The 24,821-nt window shown below is 34.5% G+C and overlaps 1 protein-coding gene and 1 long non-coding RNA gene across 2 annotated transcripts in view; one reads left to right on the top strand and one right to left on the bottom strand.

The window, feature by feature from the left end:
* The first annotated feature begins 14,793 nt into the window (after positions 1-14,793).
* Positions 14,794-24,821, top strand: part of LOC111512483 (venom serine protease) — a 116,209-nt gene continuing 106,181 nt past the window's right edge. Inside the window, exon 1 of the mRNA XM_074173477.1 lies at positions 14,794-14,918. The gene's annotated coding sequence lies outside the window, so the exon portion shown is untranslated. The remainder of the gene's footprint in view (positions 14,919-24,821) is intronic.
* Positions 14,929-24,821, bottom strand: part of LOC141481629 (uncharacterized) — a 69,955-nt gene continuing 60,062 nt past the window's right edge. Inside the window, exon 3 of the long non-coding RNA XR_012465064.1 lies at positions 14,929-15,264. This is a non-coding gene — a long non-coding RNA (uncharacterized lncRNA). The remainder of the gene's footprint in view (positions 15,265-24,821) is intronic.

Genomic DNA, 24,821 nt, shown 5'->3' with positions numbered 1-24,821 from the left:
GGAGTGTACTTTAGATCACTAAGTCTAAGAATTGAGTGGGGAATGGCAATTGCCACAAAAGAAATAACCAGGAAAGGAATTTCTGGCAAAAACATAACAATCTGCACTGATAGCAGACAAGCACTATTAGCCTTGAACAGACGATCTCGGGGCTAGTACTAGAGTGCCACCAAGATTTATTCAAAGCCTCGGTAGATAATAACATTATCCTGAGGTTGATTAAAGGGCACGACAGGAGTAAAGGTAATCGCATTGCCGACTCTTTAGCCAAGGAAGCGGCTGGACTAAGAATTTTAGGACCCAGTGGCATCTACGGCCTGATGATTCCGACATTTGCGGAACCAGCCAAACCCATGCTCAATCCCTAAAGATATGGGATGGAATCAAAGGATGCAATCTTGCCAGGATCACCCTGGGCGATCCTGGGAAGCTGGCGCCGAAGAAATATCTGGAGATGACCAGGAAAAATCTACGCTGAACAGTAGGATTTCTGACTGGCCGCTGTCAACTAAGGAAACACTTCTATAATATGGGGCTGGTGGACACATCTCTATGCAGGATGAGACTGTCAGGCATGTCCTATGCGAGTGCCCGGAGTTATCGTCAATGAGAGAGTGTGTGTTCGGCGAGTCTTGACCTACACCTGCCGATATAAAAGAGATGTCTCCCAGTGACCTGTCCACCTTCCTGGAAAGGATAGGATGGACGATGACCTAGGAGGTTAACTCCTCGAAAGGATGTACAATGGTTCACATGTGGCCTAAGTGCCGTGGGCTTACACTCACCCTTCATACTCTACAGAAACAGAGCTGAATACTCGAATAGAACAAAAAAATAACGTTATATTTTTAGGTATTGAGGTTGATGAGAATCTTGATTAAAAACTCCATTGCTCTGTAATTATCTCTGAGTTGAACTTTGTAACATATTTGTTTTATAATCTGAAATCGATATTGAATGTCAATCAAAAACTAAATTTACACTTCGCTTAGGTCGACTCAAAACTGCGATATGGTATTTATGTATGGAAAAAGTCTACTTCCACTCCAGAAATATTGAAAGCCTTAAAAAGAATATTCTCAAATTTAAGTTTCTCTTTGTACTACACCATGGCCTACTCCTATACTGATTATTGTAAGTCTTTAAGTCAAATAAATGTATTTTATTTCATTTTTTAATGTCTGGATATAGCAGATTTAATGGTATGAACATGACGAAAAGGAAACAAATCTAAACACCCACATGTTCAATGATAGCCCGATATAAATCGAACTCAACAAATACTGTGGGAAGCGAGAAGGAATTTCGAAAGTAAGCAATTCAATGTCGTCGACAAAATTGCTGTATCCATGACAAGCATTTTCGCTGATTACTGAAGTATGCTGATAAATATAAACTGTCCTTCGAATATGATAAACAACATTGTTTATCAATCTGTTTTTGGTAGAATCGCGAATGTAGAAAGAGAAACAACCATCGTTTAAAAGCCTACATTCCTATATTATCGTTTAAAAGATATAACATTTTGGGCAATGTGTTTTTAAAACTATCAGATACGATAATCCGGAAACCTGGCTCAGTCTGCCTATACAAAGAACCCATCCCAGAGGTAAACGTAAAAATCTGACTTCTTTCAAGGTTGACTAGATTATTTCGCACACAACCATCGTCACGAGCGTAGGAACTCCTAGACAAAGTCACCGTGAATTCCTATCGATATACAGAGTGCGTTGGGTTATATTTTGGGTTTTATACAGGGCTATTCAAATTTGTTTCTGTGCAAAGGGATCTCGTAAACGATAAGAGATAGAGTGTCGGGTAAATTGTGGCAAAGTTATGTATTTTAGAGACCTATTCAATGGTGTAAAGAAATCGAATATAGCTCTTTTGGTTCTGGAGATATACAGGAAAAACCAAAAAATCCCAAATTATTGTTTTGCCTATATCTTCTTTATTCGCAGACATATTGAAAATCTGTCCACATTTTGAAAAACCTCTCGATTATAATTGTGTGATTCACACAATTATAATCGAATATTACCGAAAAATCCCGAAATATAAAATTTAATTTAATTTCTCAGTATGAAGTGAACGTCCAAGATCCAAAAACTACAACAAAAAATACAGGTCCGCATTTAAAAATTCATAGATAGGGGTGGGCCAAGTCAGATGACACCCTGTATAAAAGATTCAGATATTCTGAGAGCCCACATCAAATGCCAATAGCAAATTATGGACAGATTTTCAATATGTCTGCGAATAAAGAAGTATATCTCCAGAACCAAAAGAGCTATATTCGATTTCTTCACATCATTGAATAGGTCTTTAAAATACGCAACTTTGCCATAATTTAACCGAGAAGAAAGATTTACATGAATTGTTTGGTTTTTTGCAACCCAGTTTTATAGTTTGAGAAGGTTACACATGTGGGTTTTTTCAAATTTATGGTTAGTAAATTCGTATCGAACCATTCTATCATGATTTGTAGATCTCTGGGTGTTTTTTGATCGACTTCTTCGCAAATTTTATTTTCGACGTGAAGCACAGTTTCAACCGCAAAAGAAAGTACTGTCTGTCCTATCAGCAATCCGAATAAAAAAAATAACTGATTGTAAAAAAATATTTTGTTACTATCGATAAGAGTCATACCATCATCTGTTGAAACTTAAAAAAAAACAAACAAATTCCTATTGGAATATTCCAAACCAATTTTTATGAGGGAGTTGGAGAACATTCACTTGGGCATCCGGCGATTTTGAAAAATATTTTGAGTGTAGTACGTATTTTGATGAGTAGATTACGAATCCGAAAGAAAAAAGCGGCGCTCTCCCTTATTTACAAAGTTACGGCTCTTCAAAGTTCAGAAAAGGGCAACTTTTCAGCTTTCACTATTTGAAAACACAAGCATTTATTCAATAGATCATCTTTACACCTCATTCTTCCTTAATTGACACTTTTCAATTCAACAATCAACATTTTTCTCATAAAAAACTCAATTCAAAAACTAATGCTTCTTCTGGTGACATTGTTCTATCTTTAGGTTAGTTACTAGTGACAACTTAGGAAAAAGCGGTTGGTATCTGCCGCCGCCTACTATTTCAAATTCGTATTATCTTAATACACCACCAAAAACCAATTTACGATATAAAAATGAAGACAAAAATATCTGAATTACTTTAGGAATATTGACAGCATCAGTCGTACCAACTATGCCATTAACCTTAAAAACGTAAAATACAGAGATATATAACCAAAAAGCAGCTACGTACATTTTTTAACATTTTTATTGTAAAAATGTTGATTGTTGAAGTGAAAAAGTCAAGGAAGGAGGAAAGATGACCTAGTGAATAAATGCTTGTGTTTTTAAATAGTTTATCTTGTGAAAAAGAAGGCTGAAAAGTTGCCCTTTTCTGAACTTTGAAGGGCCGTAACTTTGTAGATGAGGGAGAGCGCAGCTTTTTTCTTTCGGATTCGTAATCTAAGCATCAAAATACATAAGTACACTCAAAAAAACTTTCAAAATCGCCGGGTGCCCTCAAAACGAATATTTACTAAATAACCAGACAAGGTCGATAAAAAAAAGGTACATTTCTATTTGTTTACTTTCAATGTTCAATAAATGGTATGGTTGAGAAAAAGAAAGGCCCCAAGTATGGAAACTTGAGGAACCCCCAATTCCGTTCTGTTATCCTGTCTGAGCCGAAGTTTTTGAAATTTCCATATAAAATGTTTGGAGTCCTGCCACGAGCTGTATAAATTTATAAATGATGCCGTTCGCTAGGTCAGCGTAAAAAGTGATAGCAGCACATTTACATCGACCCAATATCTCACTTCACGAAGTACCGTTAGAAAACACATACGAGGCGCAACAGTAATTGAAAAAGTCGTCAAACTGTCAAATAAGAGACTTTTCTACACTCGAGAAGTACACAAAACAAACCTAACCTTCTTCTTCAACCGCTAAGACAGCCTTTAGATAATCCGCTGGTTTCTCTATTGTTTATCGGATTTCGCACTCTGACATCATAAACTGAGTCGCAAATGTTTCATGGCACTCTATTTTCTGTCACCATATGCACATTCCGATCGGTTTATCGGCTATTTTGCCCACGTAGGAAGGTGAAACATGTTGTTCTCGACAAAGTTCAACGCGAACTGTTCACCTGTGCGACTGAAGGCGCATGCTCGACTCTTATGTAACGTGGACTTGGCGTATTTCAGATTCGTTCATTCTATCATTCTGTGAAATTGTCTCCGAGAAGGCGATTCCGGCACTACTATTATTAGTTCGGTTTTACTATGAACAGGATATTTGACGCTTTTTTAGTGTTTCTTCAACGATATTACGAAGGGGGTTTTCCATTTGGTTTTAATAGCCTGTGTATCGATTACAATTTTACGAGATAAGCTATCGGTGGACTCGAGTTTTGAAACTCAAATGTCGACAGAGAGAACTGCTAAACATAACAAATTTTTCTCACCCCCTTTCCAGCAATTACCAACTACACAAAATGTATAGCGATAACGGCATCGACAACTATGTTCATTAGCATACTAATTCATTCTTACTTTGAATTGGAAATTGTAATATTATATAAAAGTCTTACTCTCAGTAGAAAAGGAAATCATATTCCCACCATTCGGCCAGTACTGCACTATCTAACAGACCAACTCCAATAGTTCTGCCACACATCAAACCTAGGCCCTTTTCCAGTTGTAACTGCCATTTGTTACAAATGGATAAGCGTACTATCAAATACTCAGGTTATGTAACCTTGAACATGTTAGGTTATGGGTTATTTGTTACAAATGTATTATGTGCTTTAACAAATGATCAACGCTGAATATGTCACGTTACGGACCTTTTATTACAAATAATCACATTAACAAATGGCATGTGACGTAACCCGTAACGTTACGGGTTGTTTGTTGCAAGTTGATACGCTCCTCAACAAATGATTCGTAGGTAACCGCGAACATGTTACATTATGGCTAGTGGAGACAGAGTATAGAAAAAATGTAACCCGTTCTGTTAGGCTATATTTGTTGGATAAGTGACTCAAAAATTATTCGTAACGTAACAGTAAATATGTCACGTTACCGATTATTTGTTACAAATGTCTTAGGCGCGTTAACACACAATTCGTAACATGAAGTGCGAACATGTTACGTTACGGTTTATTCGTTACAAATACGCATCTGATTACGCGCCTTCAAAAGAACCCATAACTTAACCGTGAACATGTTACGTTACGAATTACTTGTAACAATTGTAGACTTGCCCTAACAAATGAATTGTACGTGACCGCGCTAGACGATACGGCTAGACAAGACAGAGTACACTAGCCGTAATGTTACATGTTCGTAGTTTTGTTACGGGACATTTGTTGGATACGCGTCTCAACAAATGACTCAACGTAACCGCGAATATTTTACGTTACGAGTTGTTTGTTGAAGCGAGTATTCATTTGTAACAAATGGTCCGTAACGTTAATATTCTTACAGAAAGTGATACTGGGCGTCATAAATCACACGACAACGAAAAAGCTGATGACTTTATTGGACGTAGATCATCAATTCCATATATAGTGTGTTCATTAAAGTCCGCATCAAGATGGAAAATAACCAGTCACATGATTCGCATTATACGTCAATGTTATTTAATATTTGCAAAATTCAAAAATGGGTTATCTCACAAAATATCGAAAAAAGGTTTTGTGAATATAATTCTTAGTCCATATTCAAAAATTCAGCTGCGTAAGATGATGAAATTTGACTATGCATCATGTGTAACCAATATCTAATAGCCCTATTTTGATTTTGTAGAAAAACAGATTCAATATGGTGTTACTTCAAAGAAATCCTGTTTGGGATAAAGCATGGTCAAAACAATGAAGTTGAATGTGTATATTACGATGTGTTTTATATTGCTACAGAGGTGTAGCTAATTCTCAAAAAAGGAAAAAATTAAAATCATCCAATGGAGCAGAAATTTCGCATATGAACAAAAAACTGTGTTTATTAGACACCTATTCGAAATAACTTTTTTGATACTTTGAGAAATGATCCTACTTCTGGATTTTTTTTGAAAGCATTGCGATTTGGCAGAAAATTCGAATATTTACATGTCTACATTTTTTTGGTTCACGCGTTCGAGGCAGGGATTGAGTCAAACTTTGAATGGAGCTATAAATTGAAGAAATCCCATATGATGTGGACCTAACTGGTCACAGTGAACAAAAATCTATGGTCATAATCAGGTCATGAAGAGTATACATTTGAAAACACATTTGGAAAAATCTTTATGGAGAAAAAAATGAACAGGGATTGGCTTCAAATAATTACAGTCCATTCAGAAGACAACTGGACGTGATAGGGCTAAATGAAGAAAACTTTAGCCTCAGTCAATGCAAGGATACAGAGAGCTAGTCATGTTTTTGAGAGTATGATACAAGGCCAGCAACCCAAATCATGTCCAGAAGACTTACAACAGAAGACCGATAGTTGTGCCAAGGAAGAAGGAAAACTGCAATAAGCCGCGGGATCTGGCATCCATTAAGCGGATGTTTCCCTGAAAACATATTGATGCACTGAACAGGGATGACTCCAGATTCCACGAGAGAGACAAGCATAAAATGTCGACGAAGCGAACATCGAGACCACCTCCTAGAGTCACCATCTGGCGGCTCCAGCAAGTATCCGTCACCACAAACGTACATGGGACCACCATGGGAATACTATACACAGTAGCGTTAAAAAATCAAATAAAAACAGATATACTGACTTCAAATCACAAGAGGTTATATATCAATCGCGCTGTAGGTACTAATAGAGGTACTTGTCTTGATTGAGTACCGAATTTACCGTTTACAATGTGGATGTGTCAGTTTAAAAACCAGCGACTAAACTAAATCTATTTGATTATTTAAGAGGTTGCACTATGCAAGGAAGGGTTAAAAACTCAATTATTCAGAATCCTTGGAAATTCACAAGCATAAACATTGCGGGTGCAACCTGTTAAATGATCAAATCGATTTAGTTTACTCGCCGGTTTTTAAATTGGCACATCCGCATTGTAAATTGTAAATTCGAGTACTCAATCAAGCCAAGTGCCTCTATTAGTATCTATAGGGGTGGTATATAATGGCTAATGTAATGAATCATTGTTAGTTTATTGTATAAGTTTGAGAATGTCCATATAGGACGAAACTGCAGTAACGTTAGTTACAAATAAAAGTGGTAAAACATTTAGAAAGTTTCATTTCACTTTTCGTCTTTCAATTGTAATTTTCATTAATGAGCTTTGGATTGTTTTTAGGCAATTGAATTGATGCCATTATTGAATGATCCTCCCCAGCTTTTGTAATACGTTATCAAATATCATTTACTCTGATACCCAACCCTTATTGTGATTCAGTTGCGTTGTTATGGATTCCTATATTCACTTTTTACATGTACAGATGGTCATATGTTACTTCACAACCACAGCAACACTGATGTTACCAAAAGTTGTTTTCTGAAAAAAAAGTCAGACTCAAACCTATTCTTGATTCTCCATCTGCCTCTCGCACAACCCAATGTCAAGATAACGTATAGTGATATATATTTCACACGAAATTAAATCGGTTTTGTTGGATATATCGTTACGGTACCATTTTAAAAGGTGAACTGTTTCCGCCGAACAATATGAGGGGTTCGCAATAAGCAGAACCAATTAACATAATAATCTGGGAATAACAGGTATAATGCGAATTATATCGGCAGGTTAACGAAGGTTAAACGGCATTTTTGTGTTGGTCTTCAAAGAGGAGAACCCACTGAAAGTTCGAAGGATTCAAATGAAAAAAAAATTAACGGTTCATCCAAGAAAAAAGTTGCGTAGAATTTTGGATCAATATTTATTGAAAACAGAGGAAAGAAGAAGCATTCATAGTATATTACCAGACACCGCTGCTTCGACCTGTCATGCGAATTCAATGCTGGGATCAACCGCCCTTAGAGGATAAGCTTGAGTTAGAAGGCTTACGTCCTTTAACAAGGACGTCACCTATTGTCTACTATATCGAGAGAAAACTAAAGGTTATCAAACATAAATCAGGATATCCGAGAGGGTACTGTATCGTAAATTGCAAGAAATGCAAATTAAATCGATGCAATTTAAATCGAAAGAAATTCGTCGTCACTGCAGCTGGACTCAAGGTCTTTGGAGGAAAAGCCTTAGGCATGAAGGCGATAAGGATCGACATAAGACTCAATCCAAGAATATTACAGATGAACCAAGATGTCCAAGCAGGTACCTTGCAAGGCTAAGCTTCCACTGCAGCTTTCATTGTGAAACAACTAGTTGAAACCACATCTCAAAAATAAGGCATTCATGATCTAGTACCAGACAGTGCTGTTTCCACCAGCCATAGCTCTCGTCAATAATGCTTGGCTGAACCACGAAATCACTGCTGGGCTCAAGGATATTTTCCTTATGGAGACGTCATGTGAGATCAACGGAAAACTCAGATCACGAATATACGAAGACAAACTAAGCTTTGTAAAACAGTCCAAACCGCTGATTTACATTCGTCTTCTCTCTCTCACTGCAAAGTTTATACATAAGTTAATTGAAAAAAATGTTTTATTGAAAAAAAATTGGAACGTCCTAGGTAGCGCAGTCATCCACCACTCTCCTCAGCAATCTACGGTATTGATCAGATTAGAACATAATACTATACGCCCAATGCTTTTATTATTATTTTTAACTGATCAATACCGTAGATTGCTCAGGAGAGTGGTGTAATGGCTGCTACCTAGGACGTTCTGAATTATTTTTTAGCTTATAGCACATTATCTACACCATATTTTTTTCAATAAAACCGTTTAACATAATTTTTTTTTACTTAGTTTTCAGTTTCTAATTTTGTTACTCAATTCTTCTCATTGTGTTTAATTCATTCAGTACCTCAGTATTACAAAGTAATATGTAATCCACCATTTTGTAGCTGCGGCCATTTCGAATTTGCATCTTTTTCAAAGTGTACTACTATTGAAGTCCTGTCATTTGATACCCATATTGGGGTAGTTGTGTAAGAAATTTATTGAATTGTATCGTCATCAAAACTATGTGTACCAAATATCAGATCAATCTGTCAACAGGAAAGAGGTCAAACTACAATTATTGAATTTGACCAAAACAAATAAAAAAAATATCAAACAAATGAATGAAACTGTTTAAAAATAAAAGACGATGCCAAAGTAAGCGTGTTTCTAAAAACATCTCTTCTAGTATTACACTATCTATGCAATAATTACCTCTCAGAAACAAAATTCCTAAGAAATTGTATTAATTTTCAGATTGATTCGGCCGTTACTTGATGAAGATCCATAGTAATTTCATAAACTACACCTCACGATTAGATTTCCACAAACTTTATTTGAAAAATATATATTACAACATGTTTTGCTAACACAGTAGCATTACCAAGTGATTTGAATACTTCAAGTTGTTACTTAGACTGATATTTATATACTACAGGTACCCATAATTGAGACTACCTCCAAAAAATTACCTAAACCTCTATCTAAGGTACCTGTTAAATTATGATTACCTGAATAGTCCAGTCATTATAGTAAGTTCACCTCGGAATTCGAGATACCCAGCTGTAAGTCTGTAAATACTTGTATATTGACACCCTAAAAGTTGTCTCAAAACCTACATATGGTAGGGTGTATGCAACTATTAAATTTCAAGATCAAAGGTCACAAAAATAGGTTTTTTGCGCTTTTTTTCTATGGGTTTTTTGCTATTTGTATTTATTATCAATATTCTCTACAAATTTTGTTTAAAAAATTTTTTTATACGGTGAACCGTTTTCGAGATAGAGGGCGGAGAGCACGCGGTCACAGCATCACTTCAGATCAACCGGTGCCTCCGGTCGAAAACGCGCCATATATAGTTGATGAACTATCGATAAATCAATGATTATAAATATTTGTCAATTTTTATTACCTATTATATTATATTTTATCATTTTCTTCATGCATTAAATCTATATTTATTCAATAATACTGATAACCGTTTACTAAAATTAAAAAATAATTAAGAGAAAAACTTAAAACTTTTCTTTAAAAAAGTTGGGAAAGGTAATGTAAAAATGGAGATATACTCGACTAAAAGTTTTGAGAATTATCCTCATTCTAAAAAACATATTTTATTTCTGCACGCATTAAGTGGCTGTGACACAACTTCTGCGCTTTTTAAAAAGGGCAAAAAATCATTTTTGAAAGTTTTTGAGAAACTGACAAATTTGGATGAACTAGCTGCAGCATTTGGGGAAAAAAATTGTTCGGCCCAGAGATTATTAGAGAGTGGAACTCAAACCTTATTGGCAGTCTATAATGCTCCGAAATCTGTGAAAAGTCTCGATCATCTTCGTTATATGCATTACGTCAAGTCTACAAAACTTAATGAACCTGTGCAGCTTTCAAATATTCCGCCAAAAAGTGCAGCTGCTCATCAACATTTCAACCGTGTATATTATCAAGTTCAAACTTGGTTAGGACAGGATTTGGAACCCCAGGTATGGGGTTGGGCAATGCGAAACGATTTTCTGGAGCCTATCATGACAATTTTACCACCTGCTCCAGAAGATTTGCTAAATACAATTTTCTGCAACTGCAAGAGTGGTTGTGGTTCGCGATGCGGATGCAGGAAAGCGGGCTTGCAATGCTCTTTAGCTTGTGGCCAATGTAATGGGCAAGCTTGTCTCAATGCTCTACCATATCAGAGCGACATTAACGAAGATGGAACCTTTGACCCCGACGATAAAATATAATATAATAGTTAATAAAAATTGACAAATATTTATAATCATTGATTTATCGATAGTTCATCTATCTAACTATATAAGACGCGTTTTCGACCGGAGGCACCGGTTGACCTGAAGTGATGCTGTGACCGCGCGCTCTCCGCCCTCTATCTCGAAAACGGTTCACCGTATAAAAAATTTTTTTAAACAAAATTTGTAGAGAATTTTATATTCTACAATATTGATAATAAATACAAATAGCAAAAAACCCATAGGAAATGAGATATTTCCAAAAAAAGCGCAAAAAACCGATTTTTGTGACCTTTGACCTTGAAATTTAATAGTTGCTTACACCCTACCATATGTAGGTTTTGAGACAACTTTTAGGGTGTCAATATACAAGTATTTACAGACTTACAGCTGGGTATCTCGAATTCCGAGATTCTTACCTAATTTAAGCTTAAATGACTGGATTAGAAGCAAATTACCTCACATCCACATCAATAATAATTCTTTCTCGGTTTTTAAGAAAACAAGTTCAATAATGGTGATCTATTCAAATTCAGTTGGTCATTCATTAGAATGACCATTCATTAGAATTTCCATTGCTTCCAAATGATTCAGTTTCACACCTTTATTTTCTATGTGAAAAATTTCGAACTCTTATTTAAAAATATGATTTGAATAGGTTGAATTTGGTTTCTTATTCACATAGCTCGTTTGATGTTCTTGGATTCGATTACTAAATGTTCTGCCAGTCTGACCAATATATACCATAGGACACGTTCCACACTTTAATTTTCTCGAATTTTGATGTTTTGTCTTTATTATTTTTATCTAACTTTCCAAACGTATTACTTGTTCTATATGCAATTTTAATATCTCGATTCCTCAAAAATGAAGCCACTTTTTCCGTTGGTTGTCCAAAATACGTTAAAGCTCTATAATTTTGATTATCTACCTTATCAATGGGAAAAACGTCTCGAATCGCTTTTGTGTACACTTTCTTGGCAAGAAAAAACTCCTTATAAACCAAGTTGACTTTGATTTTTGAGAAAAGTTCTTTCTATACTAGTCATTACTACATTACATACTACATATATTCAGGTACTCAATGAAGATTATCATTATCTTGGTTGTTATTATATTACCATGATTATCTGAGAAATTGAAAAATGAAGTTCAAATAATAAAATCAAAATGTTTTCAAGAAATGGCCACACCCCGTACACCAAAAATGGTCCTTACCAGAATGAGATGCGTGATAGCGAAGAATTTTCAAGGTCGTTGGCCTTCAACATCTTCCACGCTCAACGTGGTGGTACCTCGATGTCTTCAAAGAACGGTACTTTGCTAGTACTCGGTCAAATTCGAGAGTTGCAAGTGGGGGATTTTGATCATTTCTTCATTAGCAAAAGCAGCAAGTTCCTTTTCAATGATTTGCCGTCCAGTTTCGCGGAAAATTATGAATGAGGTGTCATTCGATAAGTAATGACATTTAGAAACTTTAAAAATTTGAGTTACGGGGAAAGGTAAATAAATGAGTGAAAAATAAAAAACGGGTTTCGTTTTTTGCAAATATCTCGAGAAAACTCACAGATATCCAAAATATAACAAATAAGCTTTAATTTTCCTTCAAAAAAGTTCCCATTTCCGGATCTCCATCATTTAGATGCATATCTATATGAAAACTGTTAGATTTCTCAAACTGAAGACTTCAAATTTGTTTCACTTCTTCAGTCTATTGTTGAAAGATTTTATTTAGCTTTAGAACATAAATCTGTTGAAAAAATCTATTTTTTTTTTGTTTTAACTTTGTTTATTACCAACTGGATGCATGAAAAAAAGCAAAATGTAATCTGAGCTATAAAAAAATTCGAATATTCCGATTTGAATCATAGAACACCGTATAAATATAATTTTTTAAATTTTTTCATTTCCTATGAAAAGAACGGTAACTCTATACATGGATGTGTAGATCATGCAAAGAAGTAACTTTCAGACACAAACTGAAAGAAAGTTCTCCTGAAACAGCTACTCTCATATAAACATTGAATATCACAAAAGAAAAAAATTCTTTCGAAACAAATACTTCTATATGAACACTGAATTATACAGAAGATACTTTTCTCTAATCAGTTTGTATTTCAAACATTCGTTGTGGAATAAAAATCAGATATCATTCACATGAGTTCTACTTTAAATGAATGGTAATAATTGCACTTACATGGAACACTGTCACCCTCACTGGTATACACCAATGTTTCGCGTTAAGACACTTGCCCCAAGGCTCTTCAGTACCAAATTGGATAACATTATAGAAAATACACACAGTTCATTCATGAATTACGATTTTTGATGTCATGGACTAAGCTTGATCTGCTTATGTCATCGATGACATCGTAATGACATTCATTCACCTATTTGATTCAATCCCAGCCAAGAGGAATATTATTTGAATTGAAGGGGTTATATTTTTAGGAGTGATAAATTTTTGGGAAAGAAAGTTTTTGGCTTTCTACTACTCCATCTTGATACAAAAAACAAGGATGAGGGAATCTTCCAAGGAAAGTAAGGAAGTAATCAATTTTAAAATAAGTAACTCTATACATGAAGAAGTACATATAAAGCCAATACAAATTATATCAAGGAGGTTACGTAAAGCGCCATCCTTCCGCGAATAAATCAAGCAATACATACATACATAAAGGTGAAGCTAATAAAAGCGTGTTAAAATATTTTTTACTGTCAAGAGGCGCATTTGTTAATCAAAAATAAATAATTATATTGCTCTTTCATATACTTGAAATAATTTTTTGATCGTTTTTTATTTCCTCATTCGATAAAAAATTCAAATAAAACATGAGTTTACCGAAATAATGATTATAAATCATTAGTAAAACAATTACTATATTCTTTATAGGTAAAATTAGAAAAAGAAAGTTCTGGAAAAAAAATCGAGCAAAAATCCATATTTTTGATGAATTTTCTATCAAACGGACGAATGATTGAACACATTGTTTTTTCAGGAATATGAAAAAGCAAAATGATGATTAAATGAAAACTTTTGATATCAATATTTACTATTGATTAACTAATAATTGCCTTTTGAGACAATTAATTTTTTAACGATTTTTTCTAAAAATCATTTTTTCCAAAGATTGATTTCCCAAAAAATATTTTTAATATATAATGAACAATGCAATAGTTTATAAACATTTTTCAAATAATGGGAGCCTTAAATTTTTAATAAATCTTCATTAAGTGTTCCGTGGTTAAAACAAAAAACAATCAGAATACTTGGGGAAAAAATTAAAGCCTTATTGACATTTTTCCTTTAATCATACCTATTGTTTATGAAAACTATAATATTTACATTATTTCAACGGCCGTTGTGGAACACTGTCATCCTGATCCAGGATGACAGGGTTCCAAGTGAATGGAATTTTACCTCTTTTGTATGCTATATTGTGTAGCAACCCTGTGAATGATATCTGACTCGATTCCATAATGAATGTTTGGAGTACAAGCTGAATAAGAGAAATTGTTTTTGTATACTTCAGAGTTCATATAAAAGTAGTTGTTTCCAAAGTACATTTTTTTTCCTATAATTCAATCACTTTTGAGTGATATTCCTGAAGAATTTTTCAGCTTGTTAACAGAAAGAGTGCTAAGAAGCTGTTATGATGATGAGAACTGGCCAAAAACCAGTTACCTTCAACATCACTAGTCGATTATATGGTGGATTCCAGATTTTGGGCAAATTAAAGTAGCGGCATTCCTGACAATTTAACCAATAACTTATGTGTCTTATCACATGCTTAATCTTAATGTAACATCTAACACTTATGTCATGTCGGTTCAGGTAACGGTCTTTTTTTCACGGCATGGTAAATTTTTCAATACACGTTCCAATTCCACTTTGAAACTGGAATTAAATACCGATATACCGTAAGTAACGACCAATGCCGATTCCTACAAATTTCAGAAGAAAGTAGTTGCAATTCTGAATCGGAACAGTGCGTTTCTTGTTCTTCTTCAGGTGATCACCGAGTGATGTAAGAACTTGACAGTGGAAATTGTTGATAATAGTGAAAAAACTGATCATTTCTGTCATTTGAGGTGAGTGGTTTTGCAATCAAATGTTTGTACATAAAATAATAATATATTATCAAAAAACGAACAATTCAAACGAATAACACTCACTTGTTGAAGTAGACCGAGAAAATAGTGCAGGCATACATTTAAACGCATTTATCAGTACATCTGTAATGGTACTTTATAATGAACACAACCTGAAACGTTATTCAGTAGTATTGGAAAATCATGTGGGCCCAAGGTATGAACCTTGCGGAATACATCACTTGTTCTGTACGTGACTATTTCTCAACCATTCAATAATTCTTGTGGGCAATTCAAGGTCACGAAAAACTCACCAGCTGGTTGATTTGAAACAATTAATTCGTACCTGAAACAAAAAAAGTAGAGTTAGATGGCTTGATTTAGTTCTTCAATGCGTTGAAATCAATTCATTTTCCAAAATGAAAATCAGATTTGGACAGGGCCAAAAATAAAACTTCACTCATGGAAGGTGAGTATTTTTTTCACAAAATGGCAATATTGAAAATAGAATTCGACCGAAATTTTTCATAGTGATTTAACAAAAATTGTTCCAATTCAGTTAAAACCAAATGAAATGAAATCAGAAACTATTCATCTAGAAGTTGACGACCAAGCAGTATAGTACTCTATGCGAGTTTTCAATATCGTTATTAGTACATTTTCTTAGAAATATTTTAATTACCGCCCCACATAAAAAAAAAACATTGAAATTCTGGGCACAGAAAATTACTGCACGGACTTTCTAATTCCTTGTTTAGGTAATTTTTTCTCAAAAACAACAGTCTAGAACTTGATAATAGAATTTGGAATTTGAAAACACTGTTCCTGATGATGCTGAGTTAGCGAAACGCGTGACGAGAGACAGTATTTTTGTTCTGGTTTGGAAAAAGTGTTTTAAACATTTGAGAAAAAGAAAATCTACTTACTGTCAGAAAAATTTACTGTAAATACAGTTTTACTTTCTAGTTTATCGTTAAAAATGCCATTTTATTTTCTGTCACTCTCAAAATAAAATAAATATACTACATCCAGGCCAATTTCGAGCGATTTCTTTAATCGAAACTAATAAGTAACTCATCTAGAGTCCACTCGGTATAAACTGAGAGTGAAATAATTTCAAGAATGCAAACATGCCGGTACATCAAAGAAAGCAACATAGACCTCTCAATAAAATGGCACTGCAATTCATCCACAAAGTCGCTGAGATATTTCTACCCGCTATGCCCTTTGGAGACGCCGCTAAGGAGCCATTAAAATAGTGACTTGCGACAAAGAACTTCAAAAGAGGCGGCCGACGCTGTTGCGTTGAAAATAGTATCAATAGGCGTCGGACTGGGGGTTTTAATATAAATTTTCCAATGATATACTCTGTATGATGCAACGATAATTGAAATATCATGAGAAAGAATTTTGTTTCATTTTATTTTGAAAAGGACCATTTATATTTGTTTTTTATTCAAGGCCTTCTACAGATCATTAAAATAATCAGGATATTGAATTTCAAAAATAATACAAATTTAGAAAGGGCAAAAAATTGCTGCCTTTGACAAATTAGCTTTTTGAAAAACATAACTGAATTGTCAGTAACTTAGTTATAAAATTTTGCTACCTCCTTACTTTGTATTTCGAGCGGAAATTGTTTTCTTGAAGAATTTTAAAGATTCATAGCAATTGCAACGGTATAGCTTTTTATTCAACGTGCCCCCGAAGTAAAATACAGAATATAACTGAGACTAAGACTAAGACTAACCCGTCTATCATATCCTTTAAACTCCCAACAATAAATAATGTAATATTTCGGTCCTCTTGATGGGTGCAGTGTTTCTGTTGACGGTATAATTCAAAGGAATATCTATTTATACGACCTTCAAAAATAAACAATGTTTTGTCAATCCCCTTCAACTAAATACTCATTTGTTAGATATACTGATGCATTTCTCTCACTTCTGGACAGACTATACCTGGTATTGAAGAAGCCGACATATTTCCTGCTCACCTTTGCAATTCCTCTTAAAATTCTCAATGAGCTCATGTCGTCATTAATTTTGGTTTATGTATTCTCGAAAGTTACTGGAATTCCATCTCGCAAATATGACTCAGTGTTATTCATCATTACTGTGAAGGTGTCATGTATCCTTTTATATCCGGAAGTAATAAACTAGCACTCATTTCAAGTTTTGGCTCGAATACTATTACTAGGAAGAATTGAAATTTTACATTTCTTTATGTACAAAACACAAGCACTACAGGAAAATATTTGAGGCGCTCTCAGAGCGGAGCCTTTGCGAAATTAGTGATTCACATTGGATTTCAATCGCTGGAGATTAAATATAATTGGAGAAACGTTCTTTAGGAAGTTTATTTCACATAAACGCTGGTATAGTCGAAGTAAACGATATTGTGCATACTTAAAGTTGTCGGCACTCTCAAAGACCAAAAAAACCAATACATAAAAATGAACCGGTTACGAAGTAGTCCACGAGGACCGTAAGAGTCCTAAAATTGAATTTGAAGTCATATTACGGTGACGAATAGAAATCTGGGAAGGTTATCGCCGTCGTGTTCAGTTCAGGAACTGATCGTGATTTGAGTGTTGAAAATCGATATTGCCGCATTTATAATTACTTAATATTATTTGTTATATGTTTAAAATGTGGCGTGCTTGGACAAGTAATAATATTAATAACGAATGTGATAACAACGCAGACTTTATCCAGTGCAGTGATTCCAATAGCGATGGTGAACAATGTGAAAAAGAGATACCAGTGAATAAGATTCGAATGCATTTTAATATTGAAACATAGAGGGTATGTTTCAATGTATATAAATAACAATCTACATCTCAAGTCAACATCAGATTTAACCAAAATTCCTTTCTCAACTGTACGTAAGATAGTCAAACCTTATGAACGCGATGTGATACAGGATTACCAAAACCTTTAGATGTTCATCTAATGAAATCATTGAAAAAAACAATATACGACTGTTACAAAAGCAATGAGATTCCTTCAACTGAAATCATAAGGAAGAAATTGAATACTTCCGGCTATGACAAAACTCTTCAGAATTGGATAAAGAAACTAGGATTCAGATTCAAAATGATAAACAAAAACGTCAAGCAGAAGAATAGTGGAATCGCGTAACAAATACTTAGAACAAATAACTACATATAGACAAGAACAACGGCAATTTTTTTATTTGGACGAAACTTGGTATGTCACTCACGACACAGTTATGAAAGCTTGGACTGATGGTTCGAGAATGTGTACGCCTAACATGCCTGCAAACAAAATTTAATAAGAAGGTAATAGAGCTAATTAAAGAAGAAGTATCTAATATTACCGAAGAAGACTGACAGAAAAGTATTGAAAAGTATTTTCAATCATCACCCTGTTACTTAAATCCCTACTTTCCCACTCACCTATCATTATATATATATATATATATATATATATAATATATATATATATATATATATATATATATATATATATATATTGTGATTCTTACATAATCAGAAATGATTATTGAATAACGAAATTAGTTAGCCCTCTAACTATATTACTAAAGGGGAGCTGTTGAAAGGTAGGTTGCACTATATTGTTTTACTTGAACTATATACTGTCTTCCGACAGTCAGAGTCTCTGCATATAATGATTCAAATGACAGTGACCTGTAAGAAGGCCTGTTAGACATCGTAGTTCATCTCTACTGCTTGCTATCAAGCTTCAAAGGGTGAATAAACGCCTTGGAATGAGCCAAGGCGTTTATTGATGATGGTGGCCGGAAGACGAAACGTCGGATAGCAAATCTGAAAACACCATTATGTAGCAGGCAAAAGTGGCAATGTGGAAGTGCAATTCATTTTAGAATCCTTCGAAAAATGAAGCCAGAAAAAATAAAAAACAATTTTTCGACATTTCTGTTTTTTCCGGATATCTCCGGATGTACTCGGAATTTCAGAACTTTCTCAACGGCATATTGTTAGTCAGGTAAAAGCGCGACGTTGCTCCAATTTAACCATCTTCGTATCTCTCATAGTTTCCGAGATCTCAATAGTGAGAATCGAATTTGCAACACCCTGTATACTCTTACTGACCGTTGCAGTTTTTATACCTTCAACATGAACACCGTCTTTTCCCTGCACCATATTTGTCGATTAATCGTTCCTGTTTGTATCTCTAACAAGATTTCTTATTAATTACTCAAGATTTACGCATGAACGGTCCGGTATGATTCTAATTAAATCGATTATCATCGTTAATAACTTCGGTGAATCGACGAGAAGGTGAATTAAGCATGTAAATGGGTCACAACTGACGCCGTCATGACGCTGCAGTGGGAGGAGATTATTCACTGGATAAGAAAGTCTCGACAAACATAGAGCGAACCTTGATGAGAAATGATTGATTCTGCAAAACAAGAAATAAATTAAATTTGAAATTTTCATATCCCAACATCAAATTACAGTGGAATAACAGATTGTTTTTCAGCAAAAATGTCCACCCTGAATCTGTGACCCTCTGAAGGTTTTCAACTTTTTTTCCTAAATTTTCCAGATAGCAACGTACCTTCTGCGTGATACTTCATTTGACAGGTCTGAATTACACGAAAGAAAAAATTCTTTCGAAACAAATACTTCTATATGAACACTGAATTATACAGAAGATACTTTTCTATACTCAGTTTGTATCTCAAACATTCGTAGTGGAATAAAAATCAGATATCATTCACATGAGTTCTACTTTAAATGAATGATAACAAATTGCACTTACATGGAACACTGTCATCCTCACTGGTATACATCGATGTTTCGCCTTAAGACACTTGCCCCAAGGCTCTTCAGTACCAAATTGGATAACATTATAGAAAATACACACACTTCATTCATGAATTACGATTTTTTATGATGAAATATTCCTAAACCCACAAATCACATCAAAATTTCCTATGAACAACGCAAAATGGAGTAAGCAGATTGATCATTTCTCCATTTTCCGATTTTCCCAGAAGATGCAAAAGAAAATAAACAAGTTCTAGAATTATCATACTCTCACAAATTCGACAAAACTACCACGAATCTATTTAATTCAGTTTCAAGCAATTCAACTTCAAATTACTCATTCCTTTGGTCCAATGACAGGGAGAATCATCGCATTTGTGATTACTGGAAAGAAAACAGCAGTATCATCAACAGCTACAACACAATTAGATCAGTGATACAATCCTTAGTCAAAACCCTTGGGCTTAGTGGGTTGAAAAATATTGGCAACACCTGTTTCATGAACAGTGTAATCCAATGTTTATCAAATACGAGATGAGTATCGAAATATTTGAAAAAGGATGAGTACATGAAATATATTAATTTCTAGTATGGAGGGTGCTGTAATTAAAGCTTTCGCAGAAGTTATCAAGGAATTGTGGTCAGGAGATTCATCGGCTGGAGCAGTGTATACTGTCTCCTTAAAAAGTCAGATTCAGAGTTTTGCCCCTCGATTCATGGGCCATGCGCATCAAGACGCCCGGGAGTTCCTTCGTTATCTTCTAGAAGGTTTACATGATGACGTTAATAGAATTAATGAGAAACCTAAACCGACCTTAACGGATATTAACGAAAACTTGAGCGACAGCGGAAAAGCACAAGAGTCATGGCTGATTTATTTGTGTACATGTAACTTTAAGATTGTAGATAATTCCGTTGGTCAATTAAAATCTACGATGAAGTGCACACACTGTGAACAATCATCTGTAACCCTCGATCCTTTCTGGGATTTATCACTCCCCATACCACAAAGAACTGGCCAATTGAATTTATCACAGTGCTTGGATTTCTTCACAAGAGAGGAAACTTTGGATGTACATGAAAAAACCGACGTGTTAAGTTGCAAGGAAAGAAGAAAATGCACAAAGTCTCTATCGATCCATAAGTTTCCCTGTATTTAAGTCATTCATTTAGAGGCAAGTTAAATGTTGCCATGGATGTCCTGTAGATGGATTACATATTCAGAAGTTGCCCCAAAAATGTATTATTTTTTGCGTGCCACATCAAACGGACACTTTCAATTTTGGGGTTTGACGAATAAGAACCCACCTTTAACAAGCTCAGTACTCCGTTTGTATTGGATCTAAGCACACATAAAAACCTTTTTTTACACGCTTTATATTAGCTTCACCTGTATGTATGTATGTATGTTTGCTTGCTTGTAACTCCCAAGCGAGATCTGTATTGACAGAATTATCGACATTATTATTGCTTGAACTATTCGCGGGCAGATGGCGCTGTTCGTAACCTCCTTAATATTTCTTGATCTATTCGCAGGCAGATGGCGCTGTTCGTAACCTCCTTAATATTTCTTGATCTATTCGCAGGCAGATGGCGCTGTACATAACCTCCTTGATAGGTTGTTCAAAAGAGAATCAAAATGAAAAATGGATTTTAAGTATAAGTGTTAGCGGAATTTTGTACTACAGATGAAATATTTAGGTATTTAAATATTTTTTATTACCTGTGGTTAAGTATTAGTGCAGAAAAAAGTTTTGAACGAAACGAAGGATACATTTTAAAATCTAACTCGATTCTTTGAAAGTAAACCAGAATATGAATTTCAGCAATGAAAACGTTATCGTGAAATGTACATCTGAAAAATTCGGTTACTTGACATTACATATCAAATCGAAAGATTGACGATTTTAAAGAATATCGAACTAAAAAATGAACATAGATATACCTATTTTAAAAATATTGTTTTTTAATAAGCTTGAAACAATAATGATCGAAAAATACTAGTGTTATTGTTAAAAAAGTACGGAGGCGCAGAAGGGCCACATATTTTTATTATTTGTTTCTTGAAAAGTACGACTTTAAATCTCGAAATTTCGACTTTACCTCGAAATTTCGACTTCAATCTCAAAATTTCGAATATAGAATAGAGATAGAGAATATAGAATATAGTCGAAATTTTGAGATTAAAGTCGAAATTTCGATTCGAAGTCGTAATTTCCAATTTCCAAAAAACAAATAATAAAAATATGTGGCGCTTGATATAAAAAAATATGGCACAAAGAGCCCACGTTTCTTCACAATAATACAAATATTTTTCATTCGTTATTGTTTTGAGCTTATTTTAAACAAATACATATTTTTAACTTTTTAATTCAATGTTCTTTAAAAGCTTGTTTTTTAGTTTTTAAACGAAATTTGTTTGTTATTCAATACTGGGAATGATTGTTTCAATAAAGTGTATTCATTAGTTGAAAAATTCACGCTTTCACTTGCAAATAAGCCGAAAAGTAATGACTGTCTCAAAAACCTATAGCCACCATTAGGACCGTTATATTTTTAAAAACTATCAAGGATTACCAATTAGAGACAATCACAATGGATATTATATTACAATTACATTGCATACATTAGGAAAATAAAAATTGCCTGATATACCTTGAAAATATGGCAAGTCGTTAATCATAAGAAATCTTTCATAATTTTGTTTTTTCCCAAAAATGTTTCCCCAACATCAAAATTCAACATTACAAATGAATCAACACTTATAGCGCCATCTTGGTGTGAGTAGCTCAAAGTGGTTTATGACCCGGCATATAGCCGAAGAAACTCATCAAAAACATTGGTGGTGGACTGCTTCACTTGATACAGTAATCTGTATTTTTGACTTTCTTCTGGTTTTGCAAGGTTAGTGTTGTTTGTTGTCTATCTATCGCACCGCAATAGTGAGCTATATAGTAAAGAAGAATAAAGAAAGCAACAGCGGCAATCATTTATGAGTAGGATAAGTGTGAATGAAATATAGAAAAACAGAATGTCATGGACTATCTAGAATAACCAAACATCCTCAATAATAAAATTGTATGATAAGTAACCCTCAACAGAACCAAAATACCATCTCTGCTTGTATTATGAGCAATTAAATTGCTCATAATACTTTACCGAAAACGTCAACGCGAAATTTGACAGTGTTAACAGGCCTACCAAGAACTGACGTTAGGAGGATTTTGGAAAAAACACAAAGTCAAGCCATACAGGGCTAGAAGAGTTCATAAACTCAGACCAGAAAAATCTTCAAGGCGCTCTGAGAGCGGTGCCTGTGCGAAGTTGTAACTAAGTGCGTGATTTTTCGTTAGGTTGTATTTGGAAATACGTATCTTATGTGAGTAGTGCCGGTATTTCCTACCGCTACAATTCTTATACTTGGGCACTATAAAATCCCCATTCTCCATCTTACTAGAGAAAATAGCTAAAATGGGTTCAGATCTCTCACTAACTCAACTTCTACGCTCTTATTTGGATTTGAGAACTAATGATGTTTTATAAAAAATATTTGCACCATACTTATCACCATCCGGTGTGCCACAAGGCTCCAGTCTGGGACCCCTGCTTTTCCTCATCTTCATGAACGATCTCACCTCCGAACTTTCGTGTGGCAACTTACTTTTAGCAGAGGACTTGAAGATCTTTTTATCTATCACAAGTTTAGAGAGCTGCTTTTATCTCCAGTCTCAATTAGACCTGATAGATAACTTGTTTCAGATCAATAAATTGGCAATGAATGTTGAAAAGTGCAAAGTTTGCTCCTTTACACGTAATGCCAATATTATTGAGTATTTTATACTTTCGAAGATGAAATATTCCTTCGCGAAGAAGCTGTTAAAGATCTAGGGGTGACGTTTGTTGGCCACACCAATACTGTCGCGGCATCAGCTAGAAAAATGCTTGGCTTTGTTCTGCGCAACAGTAAATCATTCACCAATACTTTACACTTAACCATACTTTATACATATTTCGTTCGTTCCAAGTTAGAGTATGCTACTTTGATTTGGTATCATCTCTATAATGTACATAAGGAAACCTTGGAAAATGTGCAAAGGCGTTTTCTGAAGTTTCTTGCATTCAGAACGGATGGCGTGTACCCTGCTAGAGGAACTGACCACTCCACACTACTTCAAAGATTCGGTCTGCCTTCCTTGAAGCAAGGTAGAGCTTCATCAAGTATTGTTATGTAATACAAAATTTTGCATTGCTCCATTGATGGACCCTCGTTACTTGAACAAATTAACTTCAACGTACCTCAATCTATCACACGTAGACAGATCACTTTCACTACCCCTTTTACTAGATCCAACCTTGGAAAAGTGTCCTATAAATTTGATGTTTGACCATATTATCCAAAATTGAACAAACCATCATCTAGATTACTGTCTTCATTTCATGTTATTTACAAATAACAATTAATTAATATGTCATGGTTTTTTCTTAATTCGATCATATATGTGAATTTATTTCTTAATTTGTCAGATCCTCAATATGTCCTACCAACACTATAATTGTTATTATATAATGGAGATAGAGTTTCGAGGACTTTCGAGAAGTTTCGGGACTTTTTTATCGGAAATTTCCTCCTCTTCAACGAGCTTTTTCAAAATTGTTTAAATATTAATATTTTTTGAGTTATTAACGAAAAACTAAATACCCTTTTTTCAAATCTTATTTTGTTAATAACAATTGCATTTTTTCTAGAGGTGATTCCGAATCGAATGAGTTATCGCTCATATTTTTAGGACCTTTGTCTCTATTTTCATGTTTTTGAACTAGTTGATTAGACTATAAAAGCTATGTATTTCAAAGATAACTTCAGCAAAACATCAACTGTGCTACATTTTAGGAGAAGGTAATTTTAGGCTCTATTGAAATATGCAGGAATATACAGAGTGTCTCATTAAAAAAATAGTTTTCCATTAATTACTATTAATATCTCATTTGAAACAAGTTTTTTACGTCACTGAACTATCTTTTTTAACGATCAGTCAAGCAGTCACAGAAAGTAGCTGAATTGAACGACGTTTTTGTACATATTAACACCTTTTCAAGAAACCACTGAGCTGGCGCTAGAC

The sequence above is a fragment of the Leptinotarsa decemlineata genome, unplaced genomic scaffold (genome assembly GCF_025532065.1).
Source record: "Leptinotarsa decemlineata unplaced genomic scaffold, Ldec_3_MD MMD2_tig00000251_RagTag_RagTag, whole genome shotgun sequence".
NCBI classification, from domain to species: domain Eukaryota; kingdom Metazoa; phylum Arthropoda; class Insecta; order Coleoptera; family Chrysomelidae; genus Leptinotarsa; species Leptinotarsa decemlineata.
This window is presented reverse-complemented; position numbering and strand designations above follow the sequence as displayed.